Raw genomic sequence first — 26,749 nt, 5'->3', positions numbered from 1 at the left:
TTGTGCTGCTGAAAACAATAACTTATTAGAAAAGAATACATTTATGGTACGCATTTTATTATAAAAACATAAATGATAGATATCAAGTTGACAAAGGGCCCCCATCCACTAGGCGAAAGGTATCTTGCATGCGATACTCCGCCAACTCACCCAGCAGCTGCCGGGAGGCAGGATCGCATATGATACATTGTATGCGGTCTTTTGCCTACATTGGGGAAAATTTACTAAGGTACTGTAAGAGTTCTATTTCACATGCATAGGCGAATCTAAGGGGTGGTCCGGGGGTGCACCGGACCACCCATTAGACCGCCGGCTGCCTCACACACAATTTAAAGAAATTACAGCCTGGCAGAAAAGGGTTGTGCGCTGCCCAGCTTTATAGTCACTGGCTAACTTCTAAGCAAATAAGCAGCTCCGTCCCCGTCGATACCGTCAATGCTCCCGCTGGACCGCAAGCCAATAGGAGCTTGCGGTCCGGCAGCCAATCAGGAGTGGCCACCAATACCACCAATGCCGCTCCTGATTGTCATGCCGGCTGTGAGCTCCTGGCTCACGGTCCAGCGGGAGTATGGAATGAAGATATCAACGGGGACAGAGCTGCTGCTTTGCTTAGAAGTTAGATAGTGACTATACAGCCGGGCAGCGCATAGCCTTTTCTGCCCGGCTGTCATATCTCTATAAATTGTGTATGCCTGGTGTCACTCCCCCTTGGCAATGAGCAATACCCTCCCCATTGGCAACAAGCAATACCCTCCCCATTGGCAACGAGAAATCCCCCCCCCCCCCCCTTGGCAACAAGCAATTTCACTCCTCTCTGGCAACAAGCAATTCCCCTCCCCATTGGCAACGAGCAAACCCCCCCCCCCCAACAAGCAAATTCACTCCCCTTTTGCAATGAGCATTTAACTCCCCCTAGGCTAGGAACTATTCACTCCCTCTTGGCAACAAGCAGGTATTCCCCCTTAGCAACGAGCAATCCCCACTCCCCCTTTGCAATGAGCATTTAACAACTCCCTCTTGGCAACAAGCATGTATCCCCCCTTGGCAACGAGCATGAGGCCCCCTTGTCATCGAGCATGAAGCCTCTGGCATTGAGCATAAAGCCCCTGGCATCAAGCAAGAACCCCCTAGCAATGAACATGTAGGTAAGCAGCACTTATGTGTCAAATATGTAATGGGCATTATGGTTTGTTATATAGTATGTAATGGGCATCATGATGTGTGGCACAATGTGTAATTGTCATAACGGTGTGTGGTCTTATGTGTAATTGGCATTACGGCGTGTGGCTTTATTTTAAATGGGTACTATGGAGTTTGCTAAAATGTGTAAGGGGCATTACGGTGTGTGGTGTAATGTGTAATACATGCACCTTTTTGTAATGACATGCCTTCTTTTCATGATGCCACTCCCCTTTTCACCCTGCAGAGGTCCAACCTGCTTCAGTATTTGGATCTGGGACCACCCATTACCATATTTCTAGTTCGCCTATGTTCACATGGGATGTTGCTTTGGACAACCAATCAGAATCTACTTCTTATTTATTTATCACCTTGTAGAAGATAACAGATAGTTGTAATAGCAACATCCAATCTAAAATAGAACTCTGATCTTAGTGAATTCCCCCAATGTATTACAGTATATGCGATCCTAGCAAGGGCTATGGACTGCAACAAATATTCTTGGCAGCCTGTAGGATCTGCGACTGCAATAATGAGAATGTGCCTCACATCGCAATCGCAGAAAGACTTTTCATGCGATCCATTGCAGCAATGTGTCGGAATTGCATAAAAAGTGGCCGTATCGCACTAGTGGATGGCCGCCTTAACAGCTCTCCACAACCAAAATGACCAAATATTACATATAAATATATACTAAGAAATATAATATTAAAAGGCAAAACTAAATTAAAAGCATATCTCGGTTTGTGGAGAAGTGACATAGACCATATCTTAATTTTATACACTATATGTTTGTCAGCTTGAAAACAATGATCCTTTAATATTACTGGTAGAAAGCACCTATTTATCACTATAATATGTGTTATAGGAATGATGTAAGGTTCAGCTGGGGATAGAACTAAGTACCTCTGTGCATGATCTGTAACTGTAGGCTATAGAAGCAGGTGTTTTGGTACTGTATATATCTCTCCTGGTATTCCGTTATGTGTGTTGTTTGCTTATTGCGTGTCTGTCTTCTGCATTAAGTAGGTCAACTGTAGCCAATTCCCAGAAGCCTCTAGGCATGTATAAATTCTGTAAAAACACTAGTAGTGTACAGAGTACTAGTGGTGTACAGTATGGACATTTTTTGGCTTATTATTATTTTTATTATTACAGGTTAAGTATCCCTTATCTGGATTTCCCAGAACCTAAATATTTATAAAACCGTTGATTTTCAGAATATTTTGGGACTTTTTTGTTTGTGTTTCCCCCCTGTACTTTTTTTCATACTCACCTCGATCCCATGGTGGCCACCAGATTCATCTTCAGCGGTATCCCCTGTCCCAAGGATGCAATGTGTGGGTACACTGGTGAGGTCACTGTTGCACCAGTGCACATGTGCAATGCATCCTTGGGACAGGGGATACCGCTGAAGACGAATCCGATGGTCGACATGGATACCAGGGGACACTGTGGATGTTGAGGGACTGCCAGGGGACCAGGTGAATATGGAAAAAAAATATATTCTGAAATTCTGAATAATCCCTTATCCAAAATACTTGTGGTCCTGAACATTTCAGATAAGGGATAATTAATAATAACAGTTTCTCTTACAAATGTGTCCTCTTAGCACTAGCCTAAATACACTATACAACATGAGATGCTTGCTAAGAGGGAGTCGTCAGGTCCCATGATGCAACTCTGCCAACATCAGCACATTGATTCTTATACCCCCAGGGACCCAACCAGGAATACGGCCCAGGGATCATGCCGGGGCGTTCCTGGGTTGGCCCCTTTCACATCAGAAAAGTCCCTGCATTTTCTGGTGTGGGAAGGCGGTGGGGAGGAGGCAGGCAGGAGGTGGGCAGGACTCAGAAGGCGGGTTGGTGGTGGAGGTGGTAGACAGTACTCACCCCGGGTTGACGGTCCTCGGTGCAGGCCAAAGATCCACACAGGCAGCGGGTGCAGATGACAGGTCAGGCAGCAGGTGCAGATGATGCAGCTCTCCGGCTGCAGTGAGGGCGCCGAAGAGCTGTGTCATCTTCATCCACTGCCTTTCCTGCCATCTGCGCCTGCCTCCTGTGTGTATCCCCAGTCTGACTGCCCGCACTGACGACTGGCAACCCGGGTGAGTACCCCTACCCCTTTCACACCAGCCAGGACCCCGGGTTGAACTCGGCAACAACCCTGAACCCTAGCATGGTTGAAATCCCGGCAAATATTCCCGGGAATTTAGGCTGGTGTGAAAGGGGTATTAGTAACATTGACACATTAGGAGATTGTGCTGATTAATGTGATATATGACACTTGTACATTGTGTGAATGAGTCTGTATATGGAGCAAAAAAGTACTGCAGCTGTTACATTGTAGCACTTTGAGTACACATTCAGAGATGCCCGCAAATATACAAGTGTCATATATCAAATTAATCAGCATAGTCTCTTGTAGCAGAAAAAATTCATGACTCTACAAGATTCTCACATGACCTGGAATGCCAAGAGGGTATTTGGTGAGACTGCAGTAAAGCCCAGAGGTGTAACTAGCGAGTTGTGGGCACAAATATGCTTCGCGCCCCCCACCAACCTGCCTCCATACCATTCATCACAGACAGATAAGCTACCCTATTTTCTTTGCACCTTGAAATTGATTTTAGGAATATTTATTTTAGGATAGAATATATTTTTTAAATTAATAATTGTCTGTTTTTTAAAAGAAAACTGTTTTCAACCTTTTTTTCAACTTTGTCCAAATAAATGCATTTACTTTTTATACGTAGTTGTTGACATAAATTATTTTTTATCGTATCCATAGTGAACTTTATACCGTGTTTTAGGTCCACTTCAAGTAAATAACTTTTTATTGTTTTTTTAACAAAGTGCAGACCAGCACACTCAGTATACACTGTTTTTGTTGAGCAATTAGTCGCCGCATCTTCATTCATTGAAAATACACGTTTTGCCCCAAGTAACTTACTATTACTTTTATCTTTGAAGATTGGCTGACACCTCATAATTAGAAGGGGGACATTGCCTACTACACCTGGTACCTGGACTGAGGACTCACAGGTGGCGCCACACATTCATTGTTTACATATATATATTTCTGTTAGAACCGGCACTCCTTCAACTTAACAACTACCTGGATGCCCTTCACAGATTTAGGTACTTAGACACTGGTGTGTTGTAGATTCTTGGGTAAGGAAAAAAGTTCACAGCGCACGGCACTCCAAGGGTGAAAAAAGGTGGTGAATCCTGTGTTTTATTGGCAACGTTTCGGAGTGCTAAGGGTTTTTAACAGCAGAAGATGCAGTAGTGCTGTCCACTACTTTGCTGTGAAGATATCACTTATGCTGTCTTGATAAAGGGCCGTGTTACTTGTTCCGAAACGTCGACTTATGGTTTGGTGATGTATTAAACCTTTTCTGGACTTTATATGGATGTTGGTGTGTGCTCTTTTATGCAGATACGTTTGTGTCTGCACCTACTGGATATATATATATATATATATATATATATATATATATATATATATATATATAGTCCAATTACCCCCGGCACTCCGTTGCCCCAAAGTGAGGGGTGTCTTTGCCCAGGTGCCTTCCGTTTGGTGGCCCAGCCACCAGAAGTATACTGCGGGGATGCGGCGGCACTCAGAGACGATCATACACGTTGGTAAGGTGAGAAAAAACTTTATCTACGTTTCGGGGTTCAAGACGAAGGGGTCTTGAACCCCGAAATGTAGATAAAGTTTTTTCTCACCTTACCAACGTGTATGATCGTCTCTGAGTGCCGCCGCATCCCCGCAGTATATATATATATATATATATATATATATATATATATGTATAAATATAGATGCAGTCGTGGGGGCGGCACTCCAAACAGTGAATAGGCTCAGTCCAAAAATGTGGTGTCCTCCTTCATGGTAGAGAGTCCCCTACCACCATATACAGCAATGTGTGTGTGTGTGTGTGTGTGTGGGGGGGGGGCGGCACTCACAAATGAAGACACTGTAGGCAACTTCTCACCAACCTTTTGGAACCTCTTGGTCCCTTTATCAAAGTGCAAGCCACCCAAACACAATAAAACAGTGCAGTATAAATTTGCTTGTTTACACCTACCGATCTTATTAAACAGTTATGAATATGTTTCATCAGTCCTGTCACACTGGGAGCTTGCCCAGTGCTTAGATAGCTGCCGGAGAGCCCCCAGGCTCTCTTGACCTAGTGTGGCATTATCTATGATCGCTGCTCACTCACACCATCCTTAACTCTGTTCTTTTGGTGTCAACGCCTCAAATGGAGTCAAACAGTGCAGCCTGCACCTACCTTATTGTGCTACTGCTGGACTTCAGACACTGACCTCTCTTTTGGTTTGTTATGATTCTTTCCATTGGCTACTGTATTAGTAATGCTACAGATGTAGCCATGCTCAGCTTTACCGCAATGGGTCCCATATACAAAAGTCACAAGCTCTCTCCCAATCTACCCATTTTAGTAATTCTTTAATGCTTGTTCCTGCCCTCGGATTGCGTTCTCCCCAGTTACTGATCAGCCATGTCTTACTGAATATACTAATGATATATGCCACATTGGGCCATAGGTGAATCTAACAAAGGTGAGGGAATAGTCAAATACGCTGTATATTAAATCTAGGCTAAACTGTAAAACATGGTAGTTGTAAAACTTTCAGTACTGTACTGTATGTACAATGTTTGGTGTTTGTTATTCATTTTATTGCATAGTTCATATATTTGCTTTATCTTATATAAATGATACCTAAAATCTATACGTTGCCTTAGAATTGACTGAAATGCATGCTGTATATTTGTGGCTTTTACAAGTTGACATATTGCAGAACTGCATTTCATGTGTCAGGTTTTCAAAGTGATGAATAAAAATGACTGTGATGATATATGGGCATCATAATATCACTTTCATATGTCACCATTTTGTAACTGCCGATCAGATATTTCTTTGTATGGACATAATTTATAACAGATTATATTATGTTGTATAAACTGTGCATTCATTTTTGTACTATCACATTTATTTGACATAATGGATTTTGTGGCTGCATAAAGAATGTGCATACAATACATGAAAAAGAAACCTGTAAAAACATACAATAGCTTGTTCATTTTAGCTGTATTTAATCTTGGAAAATATGATGCTTGTAATAAATTGTGTTAATGTATAAAAATGGGTTGAATCCATACGACATTTGTTACTACCTGTTTTGTGACACCCTGTTTGCCAGCCCACAGTGCGTTCACAGTTGTGCTACAAAAGAGAAATGAAGGCCCTTGTCTTCCAGGCTGAACTATATCGGTCTATAGCAGTCATATATTGGGCGGGATGTATTAAAATACATCGCCGCCCTTCGCCGTCTGTCCGCCGCGATGCCAGCGCATATGTACTATCATATGCGGCTGGCATCGCGATGCGGTGAAGGATCACCCCCGCAATACCTGTACTCTGGTGTGCGGGGGGGTCTCCATCACCTCCCTGCCGCCTGGTTCTCCCCTCACGCCGGGGACAGCTAAGCAGGCTGTCCCCGGCGCCTCCTTCTCCCCCTGCAGCCGGAAGGATGTCCGGCTGCTTCACTAGGGGGAGGAGGGGTTTACCTTCCGGGGTCCAGGAGGACCCTTCAGGAAGGTAAGCCAGAGGGGGGTCGGGGAGGCGGCGGGTTTGCGTCGGTGGCAGGCGGCGAAAAGAAGCCCTTAGGCTTCTATAGGGTATCGATGGCGATAAAAGACAAAGGTGGCGATACCCTTCAAAGCGGTATCGGTTTTGATACATTGGAAAATGCAGTAAAACCGGGGTGTTACCGCATTTTCTGTTTGATATATCTCGCCCATTAAGTGGTAAGGAAGGTAGAGAACATGTTGTCCTCTGGATTGGGTCATGTTGAGATGTATGGCTTGTGTATATTAAACTTAAACCAAGTGTATACTAGATATGAACCAATGGTTAAATAATGACTCTGTACTGTTCATAGCTCCACCTAATTGAGACACAACTATTTGAAAAAGTTTTCGTTAATGGAACAAAGACAACTTGCACAACTTTAAATGACACATATTTAGACCTGATTTTGCCACAACACTCCATTACCTCTCACAAATTTCCCTGACTCAATTAGTTTGCAAATAAATCCTCATTACGAGCGGCATCGCTAAGGTACCTTTATGCATAATCAGTGCAACCCTGAGGCATTGCACAGTTGGTCGATAATCGCTTATTCTTGTGAATATCAGCAATTGTGCGCAGCTAGAAATAAGGCCGTCAGTAGTGGGAGGCATACCTCCCAACTTTGGGCTTCTGTGAAGAGGGACGTTGCATGGACTGCAGGCACACATCTGAAATTTTTGCCGTTTTCCCCAATGTGGGTGCATGTGCAGCGCTGTGAGGGCCATGCCCTTAGCTCCTCTGTTTCCCTGCATAGACGTGCGCACAGTGTCTATTCACTGCACTGACAGGAGTATTCCCAACTACAAAAAGTGCACCCTTTGCAAATGACCTTCACTTTGTCCTTGGTACAACATGTGTCAAAAAAGAAGGATGCCTGAATCCATTCTCTGTATTATAACACATCTGTTTTTGTGTGTGTTACGGTGCTGAAATTGCCTGTATATGTGTAGTCTTTAGATAAGCACATAAACATATATGAATGCTTCTCTGTGTAGGTCTAGTGATGACACGACTCCCTCTTGCTGTTGGGATGTGAGGGAGATCTCTGTTTACAGGCTCCCTGCCACACATGTTGCTGAAAGGGATGGGGTGGGGTATGAGGATGCGGTTGTCACAGAAAAATAAATTACTATATTAAAGCATTACAAACATCTGTACATCAACAGGCGTTCTATATTTATGTTATGTGTCGGACCCTCACACATAATCCTAGAGCTGACTATTTTAGTGTACAAACACGGTCACTCTAAGATTTCAGAATATTTCAAGAAATGTATTAATATTGTATTAGGGCCGTATTCAATCCCTTGCGAAATCCATTTTTTCTCTAAAAAATTTCGTTTTTTCGCGACGAAAAGACTTCGTCTATTCAATGTTGTGATTTTTCACGCATGCGAAAGTTTGAAGTTTCGCTTGCGTTTCGCTTATTTCGCTTGGTCAAACCCTTACATTTCGTGTTTTTTTTTATAGATTTTTTCGCTTTTTCGCACAAATGTATTCAATCGTGAGATGACGAAATTGTTATCTGCACATGTTTGATCCGTTTCTCCATTTTCATTTCGACGACCAATGGGTCACGAATACAAATTTTTATTGAGTGATGCCTCCTTTTAACCTCCGGAACCTAAACATTCTTGTTGGAGAAATGTTTGCCTCTTTGAAAGTTGCTGTTTTCCTAAGAAGGGCCATAAAAATTGTTTTTAATACACTTGATTTCCCATCATGCATTGGTAAAGCACATGTTATTTTTTCCCAAGATGCTGTTCACCCCTCACAGTGCCTCACTCCTATGTTTGGGACTTCAGGGAGTAGCAGCTTATTGCAGTCAGCTGTATTTGGAAGCGTTTTTTAGGGCAATTTGCGTTTTTGGATAAGAAATAATTATTTTTCAATCACTGCCTACAATAATGGAGTATTTTGCTGACTTGATTGTGATGTTCATGGTCCTATCGACATACATGCTGCGATGCAAACGTCGTCGCCTGGCACGTGGATATCAGCACCATGGTCAGGGGCGTGGATATCAGCATCGTGGTCAGCATCTGTCTACATTTGGTGAGTCAGTGCGTGTTTCAATTCCACGTCCACGCCAGTATCGTACTAGGCGTGTACTGGACGGTCTCTCTGAGGCGGAAGTGATAGGTACCTTTCGCTTATCGTCTCAGGATATCTATTCGCTGTATGATCTGTTGGAAGCTGACCTGGAACCTCGGGTACGGTCAAATCATGCAGTCAGTGGTTTCCAGAAACTACTGGCTGCATTGCAATTTTTTGCGTCAGGCACCTTCCAGCCTACTTTGTCCCAGACATGCGGTTTTTCTCAGCCAACAATGTCACGCTGTTTGTCCCAGGTCATAAAAGCTTTCCGTAAATTAACGACCCAGGTTATAAAATTCCCAGACACTGACAGCGAATGGAATGAGATCAAATTTGGTTTCTTTCAAAAATGGAAATTCCCCAATGTGTTGGGCGCGATAGACTGCACCCATGTGCAACTCACACCTCCCAGGGAATCGGAAGAATGTTATCGGAATCGAAAACACTTCTATTCCCTCAATGTACAGATGGTGTGTGATTCCACAATGAGATTATTGGACATTTGTGTGGGTTTCCCTGGGTCGACCCACGACTCCTTCGTTTTAAGCCAGTCATCTCTATTCCTGGACTTTGAGGAAGGTCGAATGCCAGATGGCTGGCTGTTGGGTATGTAATTTTTCATTATTTTTTTTAAGTTGTTACTGTAATTCAAAAAGTTTAATACCTTTTCAATTATCCCTTTTAGGTGATGCGGGTTATCCGAATAAACCTTGGCTGTTGACCCCATTACCTGATCCTGTAGGTGATGCCGAAAGAAGATACCAGGAGGTTCACATTGCATCGAGGGGTGTAATTGAAAGGACCTTTGGTGTACTTAAGAGCCGGTTCAGGTGTTTAGACATCTCCGGCGGGACCCTCTTATATTCACCGGGAAAAGTTTGCGGCATTATTAATGCCTGTTGCATTCTGCATAATATCTGTGTCGCAAGACGTTTGCCGGTGAATATTCATGCTGGTGTTAGCCAGCATGGGGATCTTTCTTCGGTATTATCTGTGGGTATGGACGAAGGAGCAGAGACCAGAAGGCATCTTATTGACACCTTCTTCTCATGTGAGTATATACAAAACATCTGTACACAAACACACACACATATATATCTATATATATATATATATATATATATATATATATATCATTTATCTACATAAATGTTATTTACCTTTTATTTTACAGAGTTTGTTCTTGATGGAGTTCATTAAAGTTCATTGAGTTTGTTTGGCCAGTTGCTGTTATTACTGTTTCGTGGTTGGAAGTTTTATTTAAAAGTGCTCTAAAGTGATAATAAATTTCATAAGATTGTTCATTATGCAGGTGAGATGTGATCTATTTACATTTTTGTTGATTGAAAATTCATATGTCCTGTTTTACATTTTCACATACTTTTCATACAGGTTGTTGGTGGTTATCCCTTTCTATTGTCTGCTTTTAAGGATGTTTCTGTGGAAGCCTGGTTACCTTGGATGAGTGATCTCATCTCCGTCTAATCTGGTGAGTTAGCCATATTACAAAACTGTGTAGGGGATTCCGGTGTCAAGACTCCTACCCATCCAAACAGTCAATAACCTGTGCCCCCCGTCTGTTTCCCCTGCAGGATGTGCTGTGTGGCTGCTGTACCTGCTCAGTTATGACCCTTCTGCCTGCTCACCTTTACGGATGGACCTGTTGACGGTGGGATTATCTGCTCCTCTGCTGATGAAATTGGTGAGTATGCTAATCTGAACCCCTGCCCCCCTGTAAAGTGTGTGCGCTCTGTGCGCATGGGAATCCGGTGTCAAGACTCCTACCCATCCAAACAGTCAATAACCTGTGCCCCCCGTCTGTTTCCCCTGCAGGATGTGCTGTGTGGCTGCTGTACCTGCTCAGTTATGACCCTTCTGCCTGCTCACCTTTACGGATGGACCTGTTGACGGTGGGATTATCTGCTCCTCTGCTGATGAAATTGGTGAGTATGCTAATCTGAACCCCTGCCCCCCTGTAAAGTGTGTGCGCTCTGTGCGCATGGGAATCCGGTGTCAAGACTCCTACCCATCCAAACAGTCAATAACCTGTGCCCCCCGTCTGTTTCCCCTGCAGGATGTGCTGTGTGGCTGCTGTACCTTCTTAGTTATGACCCTTCTGCCTGCTCACCTTTACGGATGGACCTGTTGACGGTGGGATTATCTGCTCCTCTGCTGATGAAATTGGTGAGTATGCTAATCTGAACCCCTGCCCCCCTGTAAAGTGTGTGCGCTCTGTGCGCATGGGAATCCGGTGTCAAGACTCCTACCCATCCAAACAGTCAATAACCTGTGCCCCCCGTCTGTTTCCCCTGCAGGATGTGCTGTGTGGCTGCTGTACCTTCTTAGTTATGACCCTTCTGCCTGCTCACCTTTACGGATGGACCTGTTGACGGTGGGATTATCTGCTCCTCTGCTGATGAAATTGGTGAGTATGCTAATCTGAACCCCTGCCCCCCTGTAAAGTGTGTGCGCTCTGTGCGCATGGGAATCCGGTGTCAAGACTCCTACCCATCCAAACAGTCAATAACCTGTGCCCCCCGTCTGTTTCCCCTGCAGGATGTGCTGTGTGGCTGCTGTACCTGCTCAGTTATGACCCTTCTGCCTGCTCACCTTTACGGATGGACCTGTTGACGGTGGGATTATCTGCTCCTCTGCTGATGAAATTGGTGAGTATGCTAATCTGAACCCCTGCCCCCCTGTAAAGTGTGTGCGCTTCCGTTCATAAAAAATGTCAGTAAACAGAGGTTAATATTCTTCCTTACCATATAACTTGATTTACGGATGACATTTTGGCAAAACGTGAATCATTTATCTATATTTTATTTTATTCTTGAAATTAAACTTTGTCCAAAGGGGTGGCCAGGAAAATATTCTGAAAATGTAGGCTGCTGTTATTTAAATTAGATTTGTAACCTCTAGTTCCAGGCAAGGTAATCTGGAAATGTCCACAAACCCACACTCCCATAGATATTCCCTTTCTCTGTTGTTGGCACATGCCCAATTAAAGTATGGGTATCTGATATTTAGCTATGTAGGTAGTACAATATTTACAAATACACATCTGCAGACATGTGATCTTGTGGCAACCTTTGCATTTTATTATGCACTGGTTAAAGCATTTCGCATGCTGGGGGCATAATCAAGGATAACCTAGTTACACTGCACACTAATTTTCCTGTGCCACCTAAACATCTGTATTATTATTTATCCATCTTATCTGCTCCAAGTATATTCTGTCATTCACCAACACTCATAGCAAATGTAGCAATCGTTCTTTTCGCACATCTGACCAAAACCAAACCATATTTCCAGATTTTTTTTTTATTACAAAAAAAAACGTGTACGCTGGTGGCTGTAAAGATATTTCCAATAGTGCAAGTTGGTCATCCTGAGTAACTGATGATGCTGAACAAGCATTTTTTTATTCTGTCACTCTAAAATGAGGTATCACCTATAAGCGATATCACATGCACATTACTATTGTAGCCAGACATTAAACTTTTCAAGCGTACTCATATTTCTGATTGTTGACAGAAATTTTAACATTATTACGATTATTTTTATGTTATAAATGCTGTTATTTCGTTAAAAATTCTAACATTTGCGAACTTCTTCTGTCTTTAAAGGGTGTTGTCTTCAGAATATTGAAATGAACCTCAACATTGTACTGCAGTTCAAAGCGGACCATCGAACCCAAATTTTGAAAAAGTAATAGAGATTTTAAAACAAATTTGTTCCAGAAAAAATAAAATTAAAACTGGTTAAACTTTGAAAGAAATTCTTGTTTTCTTCACAATTCCTCAAATGGACATCTGAAATGATATTGATAAAGCGTTAAACAAATTGCTGTTGTGTGGGTAAAAAGTGAGTACAAGCAGATACAGGTGAGAAGGCCATTAACACATCCCAACATGGCAGTACCCGGTACTTCTTCTCACCTACATTCCATTATGGGATGTGGGTGAGAACTCGCACAAAGGGCACTGCCGTGATGGAATGGGAAGTGTGGGTACAAGCAGATACAGGTGAGAAGGCCATTAACACATCCCAACATGGCAGTACCCTGTACTTCTTCTCACCTACATTCCATTTTGGGATGTGGGTGAGAACTCGCACAAAGGGCACTGCCGTGATGGAATGGGAAGTGTGGGTACAAGCAGATACAGGTGAGAAGGCCATTAACACATCCCAACATGGCAGTACCCTGTACTTCTTCTCACCTACATTCCATTTTGGGATGTAGGTGAGAACTCGCACAAAGGGCACTGCCGTGATGGAATGGGAAGTGTGGGTACAAGCAGATACAGGTGAGAAGGCCATTAACACATCCCAACATGGCAGTACCCTGTACTTCTTCTCACCTACATTCCATTTTGGGATGTGGGTGAGAACTCGCACAAAGGGCACTGCCGTGATGGAATGGGAAGTGTGGGTACAAGCAGATACAGGTGAGAAGGCCATTAACACATCCCAACATGGCAGTACCCTGTACTTCTTCTCACCTACATTCCATTTTGGGATGTGGGTGAGAACTCGCACAAAGGGCACTGCCGTGATGGAATGGGAAGTGTGGGTACAAGCAGATACAGGTGAGAAGGCCATTAACACATCCCAACATGGCAGTACCCTGTACTTCTTCTCACCTACATTCCATTTTGGGATGTGGGTGAGAACTCGCACAAAGGGCACTGCCGTGATGGAATGGGAAGTGTGGGTACAAGCAGATACAGGTGAGAAGGCCATTAACACATCCCAACATGGCAGTACCCTGTACTTCTTCTCACCTACATTCCATTTTGGGATGTGGGTGAGAACTCGCACAAAGGGCACTGCCGTGATGGAATGGGAAGTGTGGGTACAAGCAGATACAGGTGAGAAGGCCATTAACACATCCCAACATGGCAGTACCCTGTACTTCTTCTCACCTACATTCCATTTTGGGATGTGGGTGAGAACTCGCACAAAGGGCACTGCCGTGATGGAATGGGAAGTGTGGGTACAAGCAGATACAGGTGAGAAGGCCATTAACACATCCCAACATGGCAGTACCCTGTACTTCTTCTCACCTACATTCCATTTTGGGATGTGGGTGAGAACTCGCACAAAGGGCACTGCCGTGATGGAATGGGAAGTGTGGGTACAAGCAGATACAGGTGAGAAGGCCATTAACACATCCCAACATGGCAGTACCCTGTACTTCTTCTCACCTACATTCCATTTTGGGATGTGGGTGAGAACTCGCACAAAGGGCACTGCCGTGATGGAATGGGAAGTGTTCAAAAGGATATTTTGCAAAAAATGAGATGGAAAAAAATGTTACCCTATTCTGGTGGTGTAATACACTCCTCTTCATTTCCAGCGATCTTTGAAGCCAGCTTCTCAGTCGTGGAAGGTGATTGTATTGGTTGCACAGATACTGTTGCTGTTGGAGGATAACGGCCCGGTGGCAACATTCCTGGAAACCCCGTATACATTTGTGAATATGAATAGGTTGCTGAACCTGCTGTAAGGGCAGTGGTCTTTCGTTCTAACTGTTGATGACTTGTTTGAGCATGGTGTGAATCCGATCTACGTTGAGCTTTATTGGCCATGTTCTCAACAATCAATTTTAAAGATGTGTCAATCAATACAGAACTTGATGCTGTCTGACGTTGGCATTCTGCCATCACATTCAAATATGTTGCAGAATGTTGATTTGCCTCTGAAATTAGCATTAGACTACTTGCTTGACATGATGTGTTTTCTACTAATTTGTTAAGCGCAGTCGCCATGATTATCATAATATCCTGAGATGCTTTGTTGTCTTTTTGACGGTTAACTTCATTCTCTTGCACGGTGGTAATTAATTCTGTTAATGAAGTTTCCAGGCTACCCATACTTTGCTGTAAAAGAGTTTGGAATGATTTGTGTCGATCCTGCATTTGATCAGAGAGAGCAAGGATGTGCTGATATTCTGCATCTGGAATCTCTTTGCTAGTTGTTACTTGCACCCTTGGCTGTCTTGCTGTGAATAAAGTTAAACAAATTACAGTTATATGGTTTAATAAGTAATTTAAGAGTTTTTTTAATGCATGTTATTTATCAAAACACTAATTACCAATTGGTGTAGAAGCTGCTTGATGCTCATCATTCTCTTCATTGGAATTATTTCCGATCAAATCTGGACTAAAACATGGATCAATACAGGAGGACATTCCTGCAATGTTCATTGGATTGTCATCTATAAATAAAATTATAAATTGAGTTGTTTCATTATATATGTATATATATATATATGTACACCATGGACATTCAACTGTGGAAAAATAAATATTGTACCTTCAGTCTGTGTTGGTGCATTTTCTACTGAATCAACACTGTTTCCTCGTGATTTACTTTGATGCAAATCTCTTGATGATGTTTGATTTTCAGGTAAACTTGCTTCAAAACCCTGGAAAGTAGTCTCCGCTGAACTTAAAAAACAACTTGGTATGCTTAGCATTTCTTGGGTTCTACTGGGTGTAAAGGCGTTCTTTTGAAGTGCTGTTACAGCTGTTTCATTACAAATGCTTTGACCAATAACTGGACGATCATCTGCAAATATAATTTAAAAAATCAATATCATTTAGAAGAAATACTTATGAAATTATTATGTAACAATGTCAGGTCAATAAGCACTGATTTTTTTTGCTAGTAGTTGAAAACCCCACCCATCAACAAAGTATAGTGTGTCGACAGCGTTGCATAGCCGAGCACTTTGTAACGCCATCATAAATGCTGTTCATCTGCGAAAATAACCTGCAGATGAATAGCTTTCCAGGTGACATTGATGCAGTATAGCCTGTGGCAGCACACAATGGGCAGCCATACATACTGGAGAATTCGGCTGAAACCTCCGTTTTTATCAAGTTTCATCTCAGACCAGAGTGTTTGGGTCATACGTGAAAGTTGAAGTGTAAAATAAAATTGTATTTACCTATTTGCCTTCTTTTATTGTTTCTGTCTTTCATTACAGATCCTCTTTTCCTTCTGGAAGGCTCCTCTTCGTGCACAAAATCTCCCTGACGTCTGGAGTCAATTCTGCCTGCTACGCCTGTAACCATGATTGGGTTTAATCTTTTTTTTATAACTTCCTCCCATGAAAGCCAATTCACTTTCAGTTCCGGCCCTCCACCGGTCCCCATTTCGTGCCTTCGTTGAATTCCTAATTTTTTTTTAGTTTGACGACGGCAGTCGTTATATCTCTTCATGCAATGCTTTGCATCCCTGCGTATTCCAGAAATCGATGTTACTTTCTCAGCAATTGTGTTCCATATTTTTCTTTTTTGTCTAGGAGCAGTAGTTTGTGCCCTTGGCCCGAATAGTATGTCGTAGTAACGATCAACTAAATCAACTAAGGCAAAGCTTTCTGACTCATTGAAACGGATTCCTCGCTGCATCTTCTTGCAGTTTTCTTCTGCAGATCCATCTCCGGGAGAATTATGTGATCCACCTGCATCTGAATTTCCATCATTATCACGATTGCCTGTATGCCTTTGAGCTTGTGGTTCTGTACAACGTATTTCATGTTGGTGACCATCTTCTTGACGCCTTTTAGTGTGTCGAACAGCTGTATCATGCCTACGGGAATGGGTTTCTTCATTTTGCTAATAAAAAAAATACAAAGCCAAAATATTAGCATCATTCTTTTGAAATAAAAACAAGAATTATACAGTATTTAACGTACTTTGGTTTGAGCATTTGCAGAAGTATTTTCCTTTCGGTGAGATGCTGAGATTTTTGATCGCCACAATCTAAATTCTTCACTGTCCTCCCAAGCATTATCAAATCTTCCTAGCGATTCCTCAGATGTCGAATTTTCAGAAAGATGAGGGCTTCTCAGTCTTGTAGTCTGCGTAAATAATGTACACATGCAGCCATTGAAACAATAAATATAAAATCAATGTAAAATAACAGGTAAAGTCGAACAATAATTGTGACATTCCTATAAGATAATGAAAATTAATTTAATACATTTAATGGACAGTGCATGCGAATGCAATAGTGGGGTGGTACAAATTGAGGAGAACATTACCTTTCTTTTGGACTTCCTTAATTTGTTGCATTCTTTTGTGCTTGGACCAGGCACATTGTTTTCCTCTGTGTCTTGCCCTGACTCATTGGATAACCTCAGGGAATCATCCGAATGTGCTTCCTGCTCATTGAAATGTCTTTGAGAGTTCCTCCACATTTCTATGAATGAAAGTGAAATATGTTCAATCTCAACTTATCACAATAATGTTTGTTGGAAAAAAAACAGGGACAATGCCAATATTCACCCCACATGGTACCCCAAAGACATCATTCAGCAGCCCTGCAGCCCCCAAACAATCCTTACTAGCAGAGTATAGTAGGTTAAGAGCCACACCCTGATCTTTGGTGGATAAAAAACAGGGACAATGCCAATATTCACCCCACATGGTACCCCAAAGACATCATTCAGCAGCCCTGCAGCCCCCAAACAAACCTTACTAGCAGTGTACAGTAGGTTAAGAGCCACACCCAGATCTTTGGTGGATAAAAAACAGGGACAATGCCAATATTCACCCCACATGGTACCCCAAAGACATCATTCAGCAGCCCTGCAGCCCCCAAACAAACCTTACTAGCAGTGTACAGTAGGTTAAGAGCCACACCCTGATCTTTGGTGGATAAAAAACAGGGACAATGCCAATATTCACCCCACATGGTACCCCAAAGACATCATTCAGCAGCCCTGCAGCCCCCAAACAAACCTTACTAGCAGTGTACAGTAGGTTAAGAGCCACACCCAGATCTTTGGTGGATAAAAAACAGGGACAATGCCAATATTCACCCCACATGGTACCCCAAAGACATCATTCAGCAGCCCTGCAGCCCCCAAACAAACCTTACTAGCAGTGTACAGTAGGTTAAGAGCCACACCCTGATCTTTGGTGGATAAAAAACAGGGACAATGCCAATATTAACCCCACATGGTACCCCAAAGACATCATTCAGCAGCCCTGCAGCCCCCAAACAAACCTTACTAGCAGTGTACAGTAGGTTAAGAGCCACACCCAGATCTTTGGTGGATAAAAAACAGGGACAATGCCAATATTCACCCCACATGGTACCCCAAAGACATCATTCAGCAGCCCTGCAGCCCCCAAACAAACCTTACTAGCAGAGTACAGTAGGTTAAGAGCCACACCCAGATCTTTGGTGGATAAAAAACAGGGACAATGCCAATATTCACCCCACATGGTACCCCAAAGACATCATTCAGCAGCCCTGCAGCCCCCAAACAAACCTTACTAGCAGTGTATAGTAGGTTAAGAGCCACACCCTGATCTTTGGTGGATAAAAAACAGGGACAATGCCAATATTCACCCCACATGGTACCCCAAAGACATCATTCAGCAGCCCTGCAGCCCCCAAACAATCCTTACTAGCAGAGTACAGTAGCTTAAGAGCCACACCCTGATCTTTGGTGGATAAAAAACAGGGACAATGCCAATATTCACCCCACATGGTACCCCAAAGACATCATTCAGCAGCCCTGCAGCCCACAAACAAACCTTACTAGCAGAGTACAGTAGGTTAAGAGCCACACCCTGATCTTTGGTGGATAAAAAACAGGGACAATGCCAATATTCACCCCACATGGTACCCCAAAGACATCATTCAGCAGCCCTGCAGCCCCCAAACAATCCTTACTAGCAGAGTACAGTAGGTTAAGAGCCACACCCTGATCTTTGGTGGATAAAAAACAGGGACAATGCCAATATTCACCCCACATGGTACCCCAAAGACATCATTCAGCAGCCCTGCAGCCCCCAAACAATCCTTACTAGCAGAGTACAGTAGGTTAAGAGCCACACCCTGATCTTTGGTGGATAAAAAACAGGGACAATGCCAATATTCACCCCACATGGTACCCCAAAGACATCATTCAGCAGCCCTGCAGCCCCCAAACAAACCTTACTAGCAGTGTACAGTAGGTTAAGAGCCACACCCTGATCTTTGGTGGATAAAAAACAGGGACAATGCCAATATTCACCCCACATGGTACCCCAAAGACATCATTCAGCAGCCCTGCAGCCCCCAAACAAACCTTACTAGCAGAGTACAGTAGGTTAAGAGCCACACGCTGATCTTTGGTGCAAAAAAAAAGGACACCCCAAAACTGCACAACAATACTGCAAACCACAATCTCAAAAAAAACATACATTCTAAAATTGCATTTTAGAATAGTCAAATCTATCAAACCGGCCACCCCAAAACTGGAATTCATCCCTGCACACTTGTCATCATAAAAAACATTTGCAAACAAAATAAAACAATTACATTACACTCAGTTTTAAAAAAAAGGTTACCTCAAAGACCGCGAGTGATTCCAGTGCTCTGCCTTCGTTTGGATATGCTTTTCCAGCACACAGTCCACGATAGAAATCAGCGCTCCGCAGTGTTCCAAAATGGTGGGTAAACTACGCAGTACACTACGCAGTACTCTTCCTTATATAGTAAACGGGCGAGGCTGGGTAGCGAAAACGAAACGCCCAGTTTTCACTTCATTGGTTAGTTTACGCATTTAGGCGTTCCACGAAAACGAAACTTTGAATACACGAAAAATCGAAATTAGTAATCGCGTCAGTGTACCGAAAGAAGAGAAAGGTGCGAAAATTCGTAAACATAACCATTTTCGCTCAACATTGAATACGGCCCTATATGGTAAAGTATTATCTTACAATGTACTAAAATGTTAGCACAGTGTGCCATGGTACACTTGCAGGGGGGGCACGGAATGATGGTCCAACTCCAGAACCAAATCAAATTATTTATTGTCCATATGATAGGCAAATCAAGAGATGGTGTCAGCCAATCATAAAAATTGCTGATAAGCAAAATCCACCACCACCACATTACTGTATATAGTTGAACATAAAGCCTACCCTTCCAGAAGCCAGGGAGTCTTACCATTTTTCATCCTGCATCCTGCCCTGCATCATGCCTGTTTCCTAATGAAGTGGGCAGGATGTAGATAAAAGCACTGTAAACGCAGTGATAGTGTAAAGAGGGCAGAGTCAAAAGAAGCAAATTATGTCATTTAGACCCGCCCTATACCTATTGACATGATATCCCTGCCCCGCCGTCCAAAGTGACCTGTGGCATCGCCTCTCTGATCTTCTCTTGGAGAGAGGACATAAAAGTAGGCAAGTATGATATAAGGATGACATATAAGCAAATGACTTAATTTAATGAGTTGTGCAGACCTTCTTAATAACAATCCCATGGGATGCTGGGTAAAAGAATGCTGATACACTAGGTTAGACATTGGGCCAGAGGTACTAGGCTTCAAAACGTGATGAAATTGAGAGTAATAAAGTATGTCAATTATATAGGGCATGGAGCTGGTTGGCTGGTAATTTACTACTCTTCCTTATACAGAAGGAGCCAGCCTCCTCCTTGCAGGGGCTGCACTCTAGCCAGGGGCACGCGCGCACGAGACTATCGCACCCCGTGGCTACGGTGATTTCTCCGCCGCCCGCTGCCTCTACCACCCCCTCCCCCAGTGCCCCTCGCCGCCCCACTGTCCCTCCTATCCCTGCCCATCTCCCTGAAGTGGAGATGGGTAGGGACCCGCAGCGGCGCTGTCCTGAAACTGGTACGCGTGTGCGTGTGAGACGCATGCGCGACCCAGTCAGATGGAGCGCCTCTGCGCCAGCAATCGCCAGCGGTGACATGCTGGCGATCCCCGGGCAAGGATCAGAGGCGCTCTGTATATTTTTGAATCTTAGTACAAATGGCCTTGTGAGCGGAATCTCGGAAGCACCTTCATTTGCTCAAATAAAAAGGAGTGGTGACTAAACTTCCTTTTTCCTATTAGTAAAATCTTTAATTTTGTGCAGTGAAATCTGAGGTTAGGATGTACTGTATATAAATTAAAAGGGAAGAGAGCAGATAAATGGCGAGGGATATGGGTGTACAAATCACAACAATTATAACACCATGACCTCTATATTTGTTTTTAAGTTAATCTCCAAGGTTTGGTATATTTTATGCAGTCATCAATCATGGAGCTATATTCTCTGCAGTTGGATCTTAAAATTGAAATCCACATTAACATTCAGTGTAAACTACTTCGGCCTTTAGATTTAATGTTAGTGCCACTAACTAATGTTAGATTTATTGTTAGTGCCACTAACTAATGTTAGATTTAATGTTAGTGCCACTTTCAAGTTTTGGTTCTAACCCTCCAACAATATAGGTCCATGAGCGATCATTACAGGGATAAAACCAATAACCAATATACTGTAGATTCTAAAAGTGGTTTTAACAAATATTGAAATGTTTAGAGATTTGCATGCATTAGTGATTGTAGTATATAAAAAGCTTATATACCATGAACATAGACAAACGCAGTGGGGTGTGGAAGGGGGAGGGGTATGGTTACGGTTGCTGTTAGATGGTGTAAGGGAGTTAGACAGATTTACCTTTTTAGGTTTGCAGCCCATATATTTACTGGGTGCGGTTGTTTACAATTGTAAATATTTTATACTCCGCACTGCGGGCGGAGGGCGGTGTCTGATGGACTTGCAAGGAAGGGAAGTCAATCAGAATAAGAACTTTTGGCAACATGTAACATACTGTAAATATCATTTAATGTTTGGCCAAGGTTGATGACCCCTGTTCTACATAATATAAATGTGCTGCAGTATTGCAGTGCAAAATACGAAACATTTTTTTCATAAGACCATGGTGTATAAGGTAATCATAATTATGAGCGTATATGCAAAACAGAAAATATATTTACAAACATACTGTATGCATCTCACAAACTAAACAGAAACATATGGGCACAATACCTTACAAATAAAAATAATATAAACATATTTATGTGCATCGTATAAATTAAAGATTTAGGTACTATGGAAACTTTGGGCTATTGCTGGGAGTAGATTCTTCTGGAGTAGTACTAGGTAATGAATATGCAAATATTGGACCTTCTTCAATGTATTCTCTGAAAATGTTAGGTGAGAGTGATGTTTTTGCGCATATTGGACGTTGGCACAAAAGAGGTGGGAGACTGGGCTTGCTACGCATAGTAGGATGTATGCCCAAAAGAGGTGGGAGACTGGGCTTGCTACGCATAGTAGGATGTAGGCCCAAAAGAGGTGGGAGACTGGGCTTGCTACGCATAGTAGGATGTAGGCACAAAAGAGGTGGGAGACTGGGTTTGCTGTAAAAACTGGGATGTAGCCCCAAAAGATATTGGCGACTGGCCTAGCTGTGCATAGTGGGGTGTGGGCCCAAAATATGTGGGAGACTGGGCATGCTCTGCCAAATATGGTGTGAGAAGGCAATTGTTGGTCAGATTGTGTGTTTGTAAATTGGGGTGTTGAGAACATTTGGGTAAATAGTTGACCTAAGAAGTCACTGTTTTTGCAACTGATCTTATCCTGCATAGCTACCATTTACAATTTGGCATCCTATTTGCTCTGCCAGCGTGAAGTTCCTCGCACAGGCTATTGGTTATGGCTTTTTAAGCTATCTCAATTTTGGTAATCCTTTTCCTATAATTTGGGAGCGTGTAAACTGCAAAACAAAGCAAAAACATTGTTAAGCAACTCAAAGGTTAAAATGGGGCATGTGCTTGCAGTTACCGTAGGCTAGCACTAGTTAAAGGCAACAATAGATAGTTTAATATTAACACCCTGCAACTTTAACAAGCCAGCACTTGCACCAATAATACAAAAAAAATGATTATCACATTATTTATCACAGCAAACACTGAGTTTGTATTCATGCTAATACAGGAAACTAATGTTTGTGTGTATGGTGCGCTTGTCTCCCAGTACAGATATGGACACCCAGGGTCTGGGATTACCACAGTAGATTCATGAGTGATTTTTGTTAGGATAAAACAAATATGTAATATAAATTCTAAAAGTTGTTTTAAAAAATGTTGAAATGTAGTGATTTACACATAGTGAGGTGGTATATAGGAATATTGATATCAACTTGAACACAGAAACCCTCTACGCTTGACAGGTGGCTCCAATTATGCCACATCATGCAGTTTGAAGGGACATAGCCGATCTGCTGCATATGTCCAGTGGTTGCAGATTTTACCAGGTTTGCTGTTAATCAGTGCACTGCAGCAGAGAGTAGGGACCAGGAAGAAGAGACAGGAGCCTTTCTGTAGCTCATCCAAATTTTGTTGGCAAAAAAATGGGGGTTGGCCTGTCTAGATTTGGCAGGACTGATCAGTATTAGAATGAGCCATAACAGAAGTGAGAAAAGCATAGAAGTTGATAGGGATTTCATTCTGTCCGCGTTATAACTGGTGGATCCAAAATTGAGGGTAGTGACCTCTTCCGGACTGGCTTCCATCTAAGGTGGATCTTCAGATCATTGACCCTTGTGCATCCAGGGTTGAGACTTGTAGAAGACACCAATGGGTATTCATGCCTATTACAGACACCATTTCCTTTAAGGCTAGGCATACCTACCGGTACTGGATGCCGGCAGAACTTACGCCGCTGGTGGTAGTAAAAGCTCAACCCGAGTGAAACGAATCAATGCCGGGTGGAAGGAGGTTCCTACAAGGAGACTGGAATGACTATAAATACAAAGTGGAACTTGGAAGTGTATTGGGAGATTAACAACAGAGAGAGGGCAGTGGCTTAGAGGCTGGAGAGTGAGATCAGTGGCATAACAACAGCGCCGCAGACCCTGCGACAGCAGGGAGGCACTGACTAAGTGTGGGTGCCGGGGGTCTGTGATGGCTATTGTTACACTGCCGCCTGCTGCCACATCTGTTGTAGCCAGGGACCCACAGATTTACTAGCCTGCATCCCGGTGTTCCTCCTGGCTTGGCCTCCTTATGAAAAATGTCCCTCACAAAATGGCCGCCCCCTTACAGCAGACAGTTTTTGAGGATGCTAGAGCAGTAGTATTACTTCATCTGACTAACTCAATGAATAGTTTGCAATGGATGTGTATGGTAAATTTTTATTTTCTATTGATTTAGTAGTTCAGCTGTCATAAGAAACAACTGTCTTGCACAGTAAGAATTGGGGTTACTGTACAGAAGCATTGGGCCCCATTACAATAATGGTTGCTATCTTGCCACTGTTTTTGAGCCCCACAGTATAACATAGATATGTAGTACTCAGCTCCGGGGAGACCCTATGCTATCATGTATACTATCACTGCTAATACGTGTCCTGATTGCCTGGCATATGTTCCAGCCTGTCATTGTTACTGTATGATCTGCCCACTGCAGTAAACCTGGCCCACGTCAGTGTATGACTTACTTCTGCTCGTGGCTAAACTAATATCCAACCAAAAAACAGTACACACATATCAACAGTTCAAACATATAGCAAAATGAAGTTTTTCTAATAACTCTAGTATCACCATGCAGCCCTTCAGTTGATAAGTACTTTGGTAAAGTAGATAGATAAACTACAATACTTTATGAATGTGTGTATATATTTAGTCTGAAAGGTAGTGATATTACTGAAACATTTTATTGCTTACAGTAGTCATAGCACCATCTGAGTAAAGAGATTGAGTGGGGGCCTAAGGCTGGGCACAGCTGGGTGGTCTGTGCCCTTAATTACAGGCTGGTGGTGACATCAACATTAATGAGCAGGAAGCAAGAGATGGCTTGAGAAAGGAATAATTGCAGTGTGTTGCAATGTAATTACAAGGTGTGCTGGCTCTCTCATTAAATATTCTGCAATGCCACTGTAACCTTTTTGCCATCAATGTGCGGCTGCCAGGGATCTGGAGGTGAGAAAGAACTGAAGCTACGGAAATAATTGTTTTTCATTAATCTCTCTGTCTTTAGTCAGAGTATCTATGTTTTGCCTACAGGCCTGGTTTTAAGGATATTCCACTTTGAGTAGAAATTGATGTGTAAACGTGACTTGAGAAACTGATTTATTCTGGTATATCCTAAGGCAATTATGTAATAATTCTAAAGGGAGGGAAAAGTTATAATACACAAGAGCAGTTTCCCTGAGAAGTACAACATGAGTACAGCCAAGAACTCTATAGGTGCCCATACACGCATCTATTTTGTGTGCTGTGCGTTTTGAACTTCAAGCTGCAATGCGATTTTGGCACTTGAAGTGGATGCGAAGTGATGCGATGTACTGTATTTTGCGGGTGCGATGCGATTTCAGCCTCTTTTTTTTTACTAATGGACATTGCATTGCATCGCATGTACTCCAAAACTGATGCGATGCGATGCAATGAAGCACAAAAAGTACTGCCTGCAGATTCTTTTTGTGCTTTACAATATTGTACCCGCGGGTACGCACATCGCATTGCATCCCCTCAGGTACACTGTGCGATTTAAGCCGATGCGATGCGTTTTGAACTTTAAAAGTTCAAAACGCATGCTGAAATTGCAGTGTGTATGGGCACCTTATGAGTATGCACAGTAAGTTATGCTAAAGATTTTAACAATGACTTACTGTACCTCCTTTATACCTATGCTGCTCCCAGTGGCTCGGATGCACTCACTACATTTTTTACTGCCACAGTACTGTTGTGAAACATAAGGGTAGATGTATAATCCTCTGTTATGGGGGAGAATTGGTGCTTCTACCCCATGTATGACTCTGGCAGTGTGTGTACAATGACAAGGGAGTTTTATGCTCCTGTTTATACCTGGTGTGCCGCACTGGGCCTCCTAGCTTATGCTAGTTTTTTGGGGTGCCGCACACTGCACCTAGATATAGCGCTAGGGACAACCAATATACAGAGAAGCCTTGGCGTGGCTTTGGGGTATATCATACACCTGCGCAGGTATATGTAACCAATATCTCTGAATTCTATTATCATGTAGTGTTCAAGATTGGTTACTAATACCATTCAGTGAGCTGGGGTAAACTATGTCTTGGTTTACTTACTATATAAAAGATTGCAAGCTGATATAACAGGCATTGCATGTATAAATACTAGCACTGACTGGTACGACAGCTGCAGGTGTTGTTGCTCATTCACCACAGCAAAGACTGCTCCTGGCTGTGGCGGCTGGTAGATCCTGGCTGCATGTGAGATCTTTCAATGCTTGCAAAGACTTGTGCCTGCGCACTGGAGCTGGATGGGGGAGAGAGACAGTGCACCAGCATTTGGCTGATGAGCTGTGCAATCTAGCAGGAATCACCAGAGGGAGGAGTTTTCCAAAATGGTACTACATTCGCTGACCGCCGACTGACCTCTCACCTAATCACCTCCTTCCACTCCCGTGTCCAAGACTTCTCTCGCGCTGCCCCCCTGCACTGGAACAACCTCCCGCCACCCATCAGGCTTTCTGATTCCCTTACCTCCTTCAAGCGCTCCCTCAAAACCCACTTTTTTCGACTAGCCTATCCATCCTTCTAACCTCTTTTGATCCTCCTATCCTGCCTCCGTTCCTACTTATCCTGTTGTTTTTCGTTCGTCCACCCACCTATTTTTAGTATGTTAACTCTTATAAGTAGGGTCCTCCTGCCTCAAGTACTCACCCTACCTCTTTACCTCACCTGTGCTCCTGTCCTGTTCTTCCCTTCCTCTACTTCATCTTCAGTCTCCTCGACAATTTTGACACCAACTTCTGAACTGATGCTGATTTTATTTCTACCAGCTATACCCCTATTTCTACTGTATTTTTCAACACACCCTGTACGTTACCTTGTCATTTGTTTTTTGTTTGCTATGTACGGCGCTGCGGACACTTTGCGGCGCCTTATAAATAAACGTACTACTACTACTACATCTCAGCACTACTGCTTCCTCCTTCGCCTTGGTAAAAAGATGAAG

Source organism: Crinia signifera, chromosome 9 (assembly GCF_055691185.1).
Source record: "Crinia signifera chromosome 9, ASM5569118v1, whole genome shotgun sequence".
NCBI lineage: Eukaryota > Metazoa > Chordata > Amphibia > Anura > Myobatrachidae > Crinia > Crinia signifera.
The sequence above is the reverse complement of the archived record's forward strand: the minus strand, read 5'-3'. Positions refer to the sequence as shown.